This window comes from Rhyacophila brunnea, unplaced genomic scaffold (assembly GCF_057557595.1).
Source record: "Rhyacophila brunnea isolate RB1 unplaced genomic scaffold, BYU_Rbru_1.0 scaffold_1, whole genome shotgun sequence".
Classification (NCBI taxonomy): Eukaryota; Metazoa; Arthropoda; class Insecta; order Trichoptera; family Rhyacophilidae; genus Rhyacophila; species Rhyacophila brunnea.
Window position 1 is genome coordinate 7,685,697 of NW_028232751.1, and position 14,914 is coordinate 7,700,610.

The 14,914-nt window shown below is 34.3% G+C and overlaps 1 long non-coding RNA gene across 2 annotated transcripts; it reads left to right on the top strand.

Annotated features, from left to right (window-relative positions):
* The first annotated feature begins 8,001 nt into the window (after positions 1 to 8,001).
* LOC147079442 (uncharacterized) lies at positions 8,002 to 12,108 on the top strand. 2 transcript variants are annotated; one of them, XR_015069503.1, is made up of 5 exons: positions 8,002 to 8,876; positions 9,207 to 9,256; positions 9,470 to 9,603; positions 10,459 to 10,644; positions 11,018 to 12,108. It is a non-coding gene; the product is annotated as an uncharacterized LOC147079442 (long non-coding RNA). The 2 variants fall into 2 exon arrangements; XR_015069502.1 differs by having other exon boundaries at positions 8,024 to 9,256.
* The last annotated feature ends 2,806 nt before the right edge of the window (positions 12,109 to 14,914 follow it).

Genomic DNA, 14,914 nt, shown 5'->3' on the forward strand with positions numbered 1-14,914 from the left:
TAGGTAGGTAGTCCTTTTTATCATGAATTTAGTTCTTATGGAATTATTCCAGCACGACACATTTTTTCTTTTCTTTTCTTTAGTTATCACAACATTTTAGTATAATATCCATTCTTTAATTCACTAAACACATTGATAACAGGCCGCCCTCTCATATGATTAATAAAAAAATTAGTATAATGTCCGGTATGGGCAATGATTTTGGTGATCCTTGATTTCTTCCGTAGGAGTTGATAACAGCATAGGATCCTGGAACAATTATTATTATGTCAATAAATCTTATTCATCATTGTTATTATAAAAAACTAATGATAACCGAGCCACTGACATTAAAGCTAGGTAGACATTCTAAATTATTACTCTTGAAACGCAACACGTCACAAAGCCATAACTTGGCTATTATGATTCTATATTAGTTAAGAAATAGGTCAGAGGACTTGGCTGTTAATGTAATATAAGATAAGTTATATTATTATTAGAAGTAATACAACTTACAAACAAAACTAAAACGAAGTTATTTATTGATATTCAAATTGATGCACCGTGCATTGTGACACGTCACGAATCTATAATCTATTATTTTTATTAGTAATTATTACACGTTTATAAACACGTGGACTTTTGTAATATTATAATATCATAATCAATATACTTATTATCAAAACATTGAGAAATATAACAATTATTAATCGCCAAACAACGAAAGTAAAGACAAATGAATCAACAAAATGTAGTTACCTGATCAGTATGACATCGGACATCAGTTTGTTTTACAGCCATCGGTTGTATTTTTATAAACTGATTATAAAATCCTCACAGCCCTAGATGACAAGCACTTTGGGAATGGTTTACTATCCATTTTATATTAACACTAAATAACGTTCCACAAATAATTACGATCACGCACCAACCTGCTCTGACAGTTGTAGGAGAAAGAATGATAATTCTGGCTAGAGTTACCGCAAAATGGCCAAAACCATAGGCAAATGCGCGCTGTAACTGAAGTTACAAATATTTGGCAGTACTAGTAAGTACATTGAATTTGACTCGACTGCGGCTTAAGAGAATACTGTAAATGTTATTACAAACTTATTTCAGAAGAAGTTTTAACTTTTAGCTCAAGTATTGAACTAAAATAAATCGGTTAGTGCCATTACAAAGATTTGACTACCGCGTTTCATTGACATTTGGTTCGATTTTTATCTAGATTAATACTGTAAGCATCTTTACAGTTTTTTTGATGTTGGATAATCGAAAAAACGGGAGTTACGTATTTTTATTAAAATAATGAATAGCTAAAAAACTATGTTCTATATATCGGATGACCTTGATTTTTTTTTCTAGCATACATATTTATATATAGACACATAATCCGTTGTTAACTGTAAATACCTAAACTATTGACTTACCAACTTTTGGCACTAACCCGACGATTTAATTCTTTATTATTAATTTCTTTTTTATTTATTTTTTCGACCATGTCCGATCCTCAATAATTATATGAAAACTATTAGAATTCAATAACTAAATTATTTTCCGACCATCTCCGATCCTAATAAGATATAAGATCATAATAATAGGGGCTTCAACAGAGTGGAGGTTTGTATTAACAGATTTTAGTTTTAACGAGAAATGGATGTCAGCCACTTGCTCAACCTATTAGGTCCATACTCTGACTCATACACAAATTGAAAAACAATATGTGTACTTGCCAGATCCAGGATTCTTACCTGGGACCCACGATGCTATAGGCCGTCGTGAGTGTATACAAAATTACAGAAATATAAATTCGTAAAAATATTACATTTTAATGAAACACATTAATAAATTCGATCAACAAATGAGTAGCCTAGTATCAAAGACGGACATATGCCACTTTTACCAAACAGTATATTTTGGTTGATCATGGTGTTATAAGTACCTGTTTATTTTATTGAATAACTAAAGAAATGTATCAAAAAGGGACAGTAAATACAAGAATTTACTTGTTAAAATTTGTCCCTTGTTTCAGAAGCGGACACTTACTACTGTACGAAAACATCTTCTTGGCTACGCTTCTAGGCGCTGTTGTCTACTAAATGGGAGGAGCTTGTTAGTTTATAATGGAAGTGCGGTTAAAAATGGGCGAAGCATGTTAGTTCACAGTTTTAACACGTAGCCAAGAAGATGTTTTCGCACTATACTTGTCTTTTTATCAAAACGGACATAGGTACCATACATAAGCGTCACCAAACGTGTCATGGCGGCCGTTTTTTTGATAAGTAGTTCTATGCCAACCGCCGACCGTTTTATAAAGATACAAGCAGAAGTACCCGGCTTCGCACAGGGTCGCTTCGTGGATACATTTATCATAGATATTTAAAAAATAACAATAAGTAAATTTTTTTTAATTTTAAAATATCTGTGATATACAATATGGCAATATGAAAATAATTCTAATATGAGTAAAGGTCAAACAAATGAACACTAAATTAAAATCGAATCCAAAATATGCAAGCGTTATTATTGTATTAATATGTATAAAAAAAATCAAAATTGGATGGAACAAACAAACAGACTTTGTATTTTACAAAATACTAATTTAGAAACCTTGGCGGGTGTGCCCACAACAACTGACAAAAGTTTCATCACAATTGGATGAATGGTATAGGAACGCATACGAACAGAAGATGGTTGTACTAATTCTGAAACCTTCGCGGGCGTGCGCACAACAACTGATCAAAATTTCATCGCAATCGGGTGAATGGTATAAGAACGCATACGAATAGAAGAATATAGAATATAAGAAATGGTTGTTCTATTTCAGAAACCTTCGCAGGTGTGCACACAACAACTCACCAAAGTTTCATCGCAATCGGATGAACGGTATAAGAACCATACGAATGAAAGAAGATAGAATGAAGAAGAAGACGGTTTTTATAATTCAGAAATCTTCGCGGGTGTGCACCAAACAACTCACCAAAGTTTCATTGCAATAAGATGAATGGTATAGGAACGCATATGGGACAAACATACACACATTCATTTTTATAATATAATGTATAGATATAGATTTGCAATTTTCTGAAGTTTATGGAGGATAATATTGATTTAGACACCTTAATATGGAAATAACTAATACTCGCAAGTGGGCAGCCAACCCTGAAGAGTGGAAACGAGCAAAAGAAAAGAAGTCGAAGTAAGTCTGTTCACTTATAATGCTCTACCTATACAAAACTTTCATCTTTTCAATGAAGTTTTCTTAATTAAATATGATAGTTGGAACCTCGACTCTCATGTAAATAACACTAATAACCTATTTTGATGAATATGTTTAAAAACATTAAGTGTTGTCCAGTTGAAAATCATATTATTGTTTGATTTTATAACCATACCATTTTGTTTACCTGACATGTCCGATATACGAGGGTGGTTCAATTAATTTACGACATAGGCATGAAAGAGATTAAACAATGCAAAAAAATCTTCTTATTTTTGTATAAATAATACCGATATAAACCTAATCTCCTTAAACTAGAATCTTATATTTGGTTTTATTTGAATGCGTCTTAAAACTGATAGCTTTATATTTAACTTTTTTAGATATTCACAGGGCTCAAAATGGGCAGGAGCGAACCGGAGCGCCGTTCCGGTCCGTGAAATCGGTGTTAGTCACCGCTCCGTCTCGTGGAAAAAATAATTTGACCGTCTGAGCTAGACAGGATATAATATAACAAAAAATCTAACACACTTATTTTTATAAAATACACATAAAATTTGATAACTATGTTAAAATCTTCAGAAAATTGTCGAGCGCTCTGGTTCGTAAACTTTTCCATTTCGAGCGCTGGGTATTCATCAAAAGGCTTCCCTACTTACCAAAAATTTGATCATCGCCGTGGTACAAACCCATAATTGATAATAATTCAACAACCATTGAAGAAACCAATGAAAGTCACCCATGTGAGTGTTTTGAAGGGGAAATAAAAATGGATCACGATGATGCAATCATTGAATTACTACTTTTTTATATTTGTACCTACTTCATATTATTTAAATAAAAATCAAAAAAAACTGAGTTTGAACCACCTTTTATTATCTCTCAAAACATTGTTTCAAAAATGGAGACTTACAGTTTCATCGGTTTCAAAAACGGACAATTTCCTGTTTTCTTATTAAAAACGGACATAAGCATTTTTAAATGATTAAATTATGTAGTAAGAATATCAATATAATATGAAAAATAATTTATGTTTCGTGATATTTTTGAATATACTTTTCTGTATTTATTCGAAACAGAGATAAAGATACTGATTATAAGCTATGTCTTTGACCATACAGTAATGATTGTTTTATAATAATTATTGACCTCCATTAATCTATTGACAATTTGTTAGTAATATTATATCACCATCCAATTTTTTATTTTTTAAATATAATAAAACAAAAAAATTGAGAAGTTTAGTGTTATACCTACATGTTTTCGGTTTGAATGATACGTACCGTGTTTGGTACCTACATAGTTCAAGCTCAGATACTGATTAACGGCTGAATTTCGGCGGCCCGAGGATTAAAATATCAAGTTATCAATAAATAATATTGTTTAAAACCAGTGCTCGAAATAGAAAATTTTACGAACCGGAACAAATATGTGCAATATTCGATATAATAACTGTAATATAAAAAAAATATCTCTGTTTTACATAATGTACTTTATAAAACATTTTCATCACCACATTCGCCCGAATCAGTTGTTTGTGACATCAAAATACATAATAATATAAGTTTACGAAATCGTTTACAAAATCATAACATTAATATTATACAAATATAAATATCTAAATGTATATGAATCTAATTGGAGTAGGAAACATGAAATAATGGACAAACCAATACAATTTCACATTGGTTTCGTCAGTAGTTTGAATAATAAATGTATAACTAAGTGTAGATGGCGACATGAGTGAAGATACCTTGTCGTAGTTGATTTTTGGGTTTTTACCGCGTGTACTTCTTCCTTCCTCTAACAACCGTGAAAGTCTCAAACAGCAGATACCTAAGTAAAGCCAAGACACGTGCTACTTTAATCAAAGCTCTGATTTTTAGTAAATTGGAAATATTTTCATAAAACTATTTTTTAATCAAATCAAAATCCAACATGTACGAAAAAGCAAGAGCATCAAGCATCACCACCACAGTATGAACATAATAATAAATTAATTTAATAATATTAGGTATTCAATTAATACAGAAGTTTTACGAACGTAGCATTCTTTATTAAATATTCATACTTTTAAACAACCTTAGACCTAGATTCTTCGACTAGCTCTGGTGTGGTGATTTAGAGTCAGGTTGACAAATTAAATAAAAGTGTTTCTTTGGTTCATCAAACTATTCAAATTATTTGTTTTTCTTATTGGTAGGAAGTTGAAATGGAGTGCCTCTGGTTTATAATTATCTTGTTGCTTAATTCCGTATTTATTAATATTATTTACTATTACTTTTTTAATTATCTTGTTAAATTACACACTCAAAAAAGGGCCGCTTATTGGAGCACTGCTGGTTTAAAATTATTTTATTGCTTCATTTTTTAATAATTAATATTATTTAATATTTCTATTTTAATTATCTTGTTACACACTCCGAAAAAGCGCCGCTGGTTTAAACTTATTTTATTGCTTCATTCCGTAATTATTAATATTATTTACTATTACTATTTTAATTATCTTGTTAAATTACACACTCAGGAAAAGTGCCGCTTATTGGAGCGCCGCTGGCTTAACATGAACCCTTGAGACTGAAATGAATATAATCATAATAATTATTATTTACCAACTCAACATTCACAAAATTTATTTATTTATTGATATATAATTTTACTCACAAATAATACTTACATAAATATAGCCTCAAATCTTGATACACAATCAATAGAATGAAAAATAAATATACACTCTAATATAAATAAAGTTTTTGAATAACGTTAGGAAAGTTCATCATCATCATCAGGAGTGCGACAACCCGGTGTGGGTCCTGGCCTCCTCCAACAGCTTCCTCCACCTGTCCCTATCCAGTGTGGCCGCTTTCCAATTTGGTACCCCCAGAATACGGCAGTCACTGGCAGCTCCATCTAACCAGCGAATCTTTGGCCTCCCTCTTCTTCTACGTCCTATTGGATTGCTGGACATCACTCTCTTTGCCGATTCATTGTCATTCATACGGTGCACATGACCTAGCCATCGCAGTCTCCCAATCTTAATTGATTGAACTGCGCTGCAATCTTCGTACAGTCCGTAGAGCTCAGCATTATATCTTCTCATCCAATTGGTGCCATCCCTGATCGGTCCATATATACGGCGGAGAATTTTTCTTTCAAAGATGTTCAGGGCTCGTTCATTTCGCAGAGTTAATGTCCAGGTTTCCGATGCGTAGGTAAGCACTGGCTTTACAAGTGTTTTGTAAAGAGTGCTTTTAGTTCGACGAGATAGTAAGCGGGACTTAAAATATCTTAACAGACCAAAGTAGCATTTATTCGCAGACATGATTCTCTTGTTGATTTCTTCTGTAATATCATTATGTCGAGTTACAAGAGATCCAAGGTATATGAAACTGTCGACCGTATCAAACTTGTATGCACCAATATCTAACTTTGGTGCGACTTCTCGTGGTGTGACATAGACAGGCATGTATTTAGTTTTTGCCTCGTTTATTTGTAAACCCATTCTTTTGGCAGAGGCTTCTAGTGCTGTGAATGCCTTTTTCAGCGCCAATTCTGATATGGCAATGATGTCGATATCATCGGCATACGCCAGCAGCTGCACAGGCTTAGTAAATATCGTGCCGCTGCCACGGGCATCAATCTTTGCATCCCGTATCGCCTTTTCTAGCGCAATATTGAAAAGAAGGCATGCCAGAGCGTCACCTTGCCTTAGGCCATTCAGTGATACAAATAGCTCGGATATTTCCGCTTGAAGCTTTACCCGGCATTGTACTGGTGTCATTGTCATCTCTACAAGTTTAATTATTTTTGTCGGAATTTCAAATTTTCGCATTGCTTCGTATAGCCGGTATTGATTAATGCTATCATAAGCTGCCTTAAAATCGATGAACAGGTGATACGTGTTAATATTGAAATCAGTGGTCTTTTCTAGAATCTGCCTTAGATTGAATATTTGAGTAACACATGATCTCCCTCGTCGAAAGCCTCCTTGGTGTTGCCCGAGTATTCCTTCTACAATGGGTTCCAGCCGCTGGAATATCAGAATCGACAACAGTTTATATGCAGAGTTAAGTAGTGTCACCCCTCTGTAGTTACTACATTCTAGTTGGTCTCCTTTCTTGTGCAGGGGACAAATCAGCCCATCCTTCCACTCTTCTGGTATCTTTTCTGAAGTCCATACTTGGTGGATTAGGCTATGTAAATGTTTGAGCAGGCTTTCTCCCCCACATTTTATTAATTCACTCTGGAGGTTATCTATTCCAGGCGATTTGTTTGTTTTTAACCTTGACATGGCACCTTTTACCTCATTTAATGTCGGTGGTTCTTCGTTATCATCCATGCCACTTTGTACTGATTCCTGGTCATGAGTATTAATGTTAGTGTTGCCGGCATCATTATGGCGGGTATTTAAATGTTGCCTTACTTTGCGAATATAATACCACAAAATGTACGCGCGGTAAGCTCATGATGGTTTGAGACACCCGCTGCTCGCTCGTTTCCCGCATTGGCACCCGTCCATTAAGTGCGGACATCTCTATGCACGCAGTATGGGAAGAGCCCGCTGCATGTATTATCATGCCTGCGCTAAGCTACACGCGCGAACACCCGTCCCCACGCATTCATTGTCTACGGACAATATGTCGAGACGTGTTCATACGTTTGAGTTGCCCGCCATATCACTACGGCCGAGCATATAGTGTTTGACACGCATATTTGGATCAAGTATTCTTTCGAATCAGAAGAATAATTTTCTCTATGGTCACTTTTTGATAAGTTTGATGTCTATGGAACTGTATACTGTCAAAGTCAAACGTCAAACGCGATGTAAACAAAAATATGGATAGCAGGTACTTGCGGTCGTGGCACCACCCGCCTTGCTCCGGGGTCTGTGGGCGGAGGTTGGCGGTATCTTTATATCGCCGCCTTTAGGTCTTGGATCCGTGAGCCGGTGCGCTCTAAAAGTTATTGTACGCGACCTGGCGTATGACACGGCGCTGCGTGTGTGGCAGGGGCGATGGACCACTTCTTCCAAGGGCAGACAAACGCATTTGTTTTTTCCTAATATTAAGTGGCGCATGGAGATAACCAGATTGACTCCAGACCATTGGACTTCTCAGTTCTTAACCGGACACGGTGGTTTTGCTTCCAAGCTCTGTCAGCTTGGCCTAATAGAATCTCCGACTTGCTTATGTGGCGAATTGCAGGATGCCGATCACATCCTCTGGGAGTGTCCCCATATGTCGGTTGAAAGGGAAGAGCTTCTCAAGTCGGTCCGACCCTCAGTTGGACCGGTCGGCCATTGCGACTTGGTATCTACGAGGGAAAATTTCTCAGCTTTTAAAAAGTTTGCGGCATTATACGGCGAGCGAGAAGGTCTTTTTTCATCGAGAATTGACCGTAATACATTATATGGAATTAGGGATCACGCACACTCTAGTGCACGCCAACCAAGGTCTTGGGAAGTTGCTCCTGGGACACTTTCGGCACAAATTTGAACAGCGCCTATCGTTCGTTACGCCATGGTATACGCCTGCATAACGGGTGTGGAGACATGGCTGGTGGTGGAGGGAAAAGCAAGTAGGTACTTGCATCTGAATTCCGAATATTCAATCGTTTCTTGACTTCCAGTGAAGACGGAAGAACTTTTAATACACTCAATCCAACCGGAATACAAACAGTAAGTGATTTACTATTTATCTGTACTGTGTGAATAAGTCATAACTAATTTATTTGAACTCAAAATTTGTTTCATTTAATGTGCCTATAGGATTTATAATATTTCTTTTCCTTCTTCGTTGTAATGTATACTTAAGTGCTAAATGATCGTTTACCATGCGGTGTGCCATTTCATTATATAATTTATTATTTCCCTTGTAGCCTGATTCAGTGACGTTGTACCACAAAATTAAAGTTATTTATCACTTTAATAAATCATTTCTTTCACATAATAGTACCTACCTAGTGTTGTCTTAGAAATACACCCTAATCGTAGTTTATATTTTTCTAGAAAAATGAAAGTCAGCGAAGAACAACACCTCCTGATTGATTTATTAATCGGTAAGTGGATAGTGCCAAATATTTGATATCAGCAAAAGTTCATTGAATAGGTATTGATAATTATCTTGTAATGGTCTGAATCATATTGTTATTATAAACATCACATACAACTGTCATGGCTTTGTCCATTATCTTATATACTATTTACCACATTTCCATTATATCTATTATGGATATGAATTCTTTTTGAGAATTACTCAATATATTTTACAGAAAATCCACGGCTTGTTAGTAGCCGTTTCACGCCATATTTAACCACAAAGTACGCGATGCGGCTGTGGACGGCCATTAGCCAGAAATTAAATTCCCGGGTGGGTGCTAAAAAAGATGGATGCGGCTGGCGGAAGGTATTTATTATACACATTAATTAATTTTATTATAATCATATCGTTACACCAAATATATGAATACACCCTCAGAGATGAGGGAATTCCTTCAAATACAATTGCGAGATATATTTATTAACCATACCACAATGGCAAGTTAAGATTCAACACGAATAGTGTATACTAAACTTTTTCAGTCATACTTATTTATTTTCATTGAACTAAGAACACAATGTAGGTGGTGAACAAACTACAGGTGGCGCAGGTTAGTTTTTAAAATTCAATTAAACCCGCCTAAATCAAACCATAATTGATAAAAAATATTATTCCATCTATAAAATATCAAAAATGATGTATGGTTTGGTGGCATAATTTTAGATATTTTATAGATCAACGAATATTGTTTGATGGTCATCTACTTTGGCTTGGAGTAAGCAGGGTTTAATTGAATTTTAAAAACTAACAACCACATCCACACATTGTAGTCTTAGTTCAATGAAAACAAATACTTACATTGGACTGACAAAGTTTAGTGTACACTAGTGTTTCCCAACGTGGGGCAATTTGAACGTTTTGGGGCGCAATGTGCAAATCATTAATATTTGGTTTGTTAAAAAATGCATTTTCGAAAACATTTTTTTTATATTGCCACCATGACTCCGAGAAAATTACTGTCGCCACTCCATCATAATATTTAGTTGAATGCGGCGCTTTAGCGCTGTAAATGATTTATTACTGAAAAAAGAAACCGGTTTGATATCACAAACTGTGGAGATTTAACTATTTATGTCGGATCTTAACAGCTTACCTCCACCCTTCGCTACTGCCATACCATCATATGAGACAGCTTCCTAATATGTCATTATTGTATTACAGACGTAGCATGATTTAGGGCAAGCCATAAAAAATAAGCAGTCGAAAATACTGCTGTGGCGCAGGCAAACTGGGGGAGATCCACCATGTATAGTAGAGTCAACCGCAGTGCATCAGAGGGTGGCAGAGATGTTAACAGAGACCATATTGTCAGGTCTCTCAAGTAACGGAATAATAAGAAAGAATATTGTAAGTTCACATTATTTTAATTCTGCGATATCAAACCAATGTTATTATTTTTATAATGGATTATAATTATTATCATGCAGCGGATATTACGACCATGCTGTATATTAATAGAATACTAGATCCTGGTATTTGGTGAATACAAGATGTTTACTTGACAGTATGCAAAAAAAAATATTTTTTAAATTATCAAAATAGTATTTTTTTATTCTTTATCATGTCAGGTTAGAACGAAGGTAGTTTTTTTTTTTTTTTTAAAGAGTTCTAACAAAAATAAACCTTGATCGGGAAAGTATTTTGTCATTTTTAATGTGGACAAAATAATAGGAAATTAAAATATAATGCTGTCTTCTGATCTAATCTGTATCCTTTCCAGGTGATTACGTCGGTGACATTCTCACCAGTAATGCCGTCAACGTTTGCGACAGTTCTGATGCCACAAATAATGGCAACGTAGCAATTATGCCATCAACGTCTGCGACAACGCTGATGGCAGATATGGCTGCGACATTATCACCAATAATGCCGTCCACATCATAGATCAGGCCATCAATGTCATATGTAGAAGCGACCCCAATAACATTGGCACCGCTAACAATTATGTCTCAGACTACCTCCCCTGCAGCTCCACCTTCATGTCTAGCCCTTAAACGGTTGGCATAACATAATGGTAATGACCAAACAGCAGAGTCAGTGGGCCCTCAACCACAAGAGCTCACACCTTCTCAAATAGCAGCAGAAATGCTGGTGTTAAAACAGAAAAAAATGGTGTTTCTTCAAGAGTCGATGCGGACTCTTGAAGTCTTACTTATAGACTTGACAAAGCCCATCCGCGAGAGGCTAGACGTGAAGGTCCTTAAAGTTTTGTTTGTCTGACCGTCTAGTTTTGACTTTTTTTTTCATTTCATCAATTTCACTCTCTGTTAAGTCATATTTAAAAAAATATATATTTTGCTGCATTCAAGACGTATGGGTGGATTCGCAAGAATCAAATTTGACGTAAGCGACACAAAACATAATCATACCCGAAGCGAATATCAAAGAGGTTTTAAAAGTGTTGAATTAATAATATTTTTTTCTTAACAAATTTAATAAACATTTTTGTAGTAGGTAGAATAAATTATAATATTAAAAATAGTAGACCTCCAAATAAGAACCTCATATTATTGATATGCTGAATTTGTGAAGTGACACCTTTTCTTGAACCTATCATATTGTAGGCTAAAATTCAGTGCAAATATTTTTCAAAAAAAAATCTAATACTTTGTATGTTTCTGAGGTGTTTCAAATTTGTATATTATATATATCGATGTGTATGAATACAAAAAAACACGAAAGTGTAAAAATATAATTTTATTATAATTTTCATGAGATAACATTACAAATTATAAGTTTAAAACATTCACAAGATGGCATGAAAGATTTCTGTTATTATTGCGTTTTAATTAAATTATAAAAACATGACTCAAAAAAGAAAGCAATTCAATGAATATTTGTCAAGGCACAATTTTTTTTAAATGTAGTGCACAACAATTAAGATTTAAGAAACCATTATTATAATAATGTGTATTTGACGGCAGTACGTTTTGGTTGCCGCGGAGGATTTCGGAACTTTAGTGTATAGAAAATTAATAATTGGTTCATTAATTAGTGTATAGGCTTAACGGTATGTAATGTATTAGAATAATTATTATAAATTGTTTTTTTTATAATTTTATTTTCTTTTCTATTGATAGCATCTAATATATTATATTGAGGGTTTCTTATATCCATCGACCGTGTTAGTCTAGGGTCAACGAGTTCAGGCAATACACAATTCATATAAATCTTGTCACTTGTGATGTGAAGAGTAATATTGTTTTTATTATTCGATGAACTAGGTTCTTACCTAAATATATTTTTTTACTAGAGTTTAATAATTACTAATAAATGCTTAAGTTAATTCCAATCAATTCAACTCGGCATTAAATATATTAAATCCTAATGGATTTAAGTTTTGTACTATTTCATTTGAGTCGTTTTATGTGATCCTGGTTTCGCCTTTTGTCATCGTCAGGCACTATGCGCACTCATCAAATACACACTGACAATGAAAGCAGCTAATTCTCACTTAACAATAAATTAATACAATAAAGTAAGGTAAAAACTTTATCACCTACCTATTAAGTCAAACATCACAATGAAAAATATAACAAACAATTAACTATGAATAGTTGAATTGTGGCAGTATGAAAAAAAAAAGATTTTACCACAAACCATCTGAAAAATACATATATCATAAAACATATCGTCGTCATACAAGAGAAAGTGACCAAGTGTAAAATAGTAAATTGTTCAGGAGAGCCATTTTAACATTTGTAATCTATCTAAAAAATCCTTATATTGCATTCACATTTCTGGTTATTTTTGTGAGTGTAGATATGATATTTACTTTCAAAATGAAATTATAATATTATAAAAAATCACTTTTTTTCTAGCTTTTAAAAATACAAAACGAAGTTGGTCAGTTTTACCACCCATGAATTAATGGAAAAATTGCAGATGGTCACTTTTCATTCTTGGAATAAAGGTGAAACAAAAATGAAGTATAGGTATTTTTCTTTCAAATTGACTTTATTTCTAGTGCATTCTGAATAGAATGGCGAAAATAGAACACGTTTTTTTTAATTTTCGATGGAAACTATACTCAGTTGCTTTACATGAAAAAGTACAACAGTCACAAAAATATACATAAAAATGATATAGTATAAAAAATTACTCTGCTTCAGATTCAGAATCCAAGTTTGATTCTGGTGCCCTGTCTGGCATGTTATGTCCAGCAAGTGATCTGTACCATCCATGATAATCACGAGGAATTGCTCCAGTATCACACAGCTTTACTAAATCCTTCTTTTTTAACCTGGTTATAGTGAGTTCTTCTTTGACTAAGTATTTTAATGGGGGAAAACGTGGTGGCTGACTTCGCCCTAACACTGACAGGGTTTGAAAGTCGTCGTTATATGAATACTTATAGAGAATGTGTCCTGGTCTGTCATGATCATATCGATTTTTCATAATTTTGGCAGCAAGTAATTTAAGATCTTCTTCGGCCATATCAGTCCTTTAATTAGAGCATATGGACACCAGGCGCCTCCAAGAATCTCTGTCGTTTGCCAGTCTTCGCTTGAAGAACAGGCAAGCCAGGTTGAAATTCTGGTCCAACGTCGCCTCTTTACTCTCTGAAGAGAGGCTGCTTGGTGCGTTCTTTAATCTGCTCGTTGCTCATAAAGTCATTCCCACCGCACACCCAGTATCCGTCACAAATATCTTTTTTCGAAGTTCAGTATAAGGTTGCTCTGAGCCTTCGTAAGGTGTCATGATTCGCTACCGTAAAGCAGCACCATCAGAATGCAAGCGTCGAATAGGCGGCATTTGGTTCTTAACTCATTCACTGCATATTATGGCTCACTATTTTTATTTTTATTTTGTTGGCATTAAGCAGCTCTGAAGATGTTTATGTTTATACAATGGATAAAAAAAATAGATTCCAACTCACCTCTGTCTTGGTTTTGACACATTTCCACCATTAATTTACTTCTACAACTCATTTTATGAACGAATTTTATCACTTTACAATGAGAAAAAATTGAAAAGTTAAACGTTTCGTAAGAAATATATTACTAACTTCGCGGCGTTGAGAATAACTACTACAAGGAAAACTGCCCAACTGTCACTTGGTCATTTTTTATTGTAAAAGATTACAAAGAGAAATGACCATGTGTCCAATAGTCAATTTTGCTTGGCAACAAAATGTGTTTCAATGCAGATAGTCATTTTGATAAATTCGAGATAGTATGTTTCCAGGGTGAAATTCAGTTGGTAATTTTTCCCAGACAACCATTATGTTAGTAAGATGTCAAATAGTCAAAAAAACCAATTTCGTAAAAAATGCACTTGGTCACTTTCTCTTGTATGACGACGATATACGTGATTTTGTGCCTCAAAAGACATTTTGAAAAAATTATGACACATGTTTCAGTGGCCATTACGATGACAGCATTCGAAAACGTATTTTACTTTAAATTTTCAACCAATTTACTATTTGTGACATAAACCACTTAAGATCGATAATAAATAGACCTTGAAAAATAATATTATTTTGTTTCTATTGATAATGCCAATAAACATACTCCTGGATACGTCCCTTTGAAAATAACAAAACATGGCCACCCAGGTACATAAAAACTGTATTAAGTACATGCAAAGTTTTTCAAATCGCTTAAACCCAACCAAG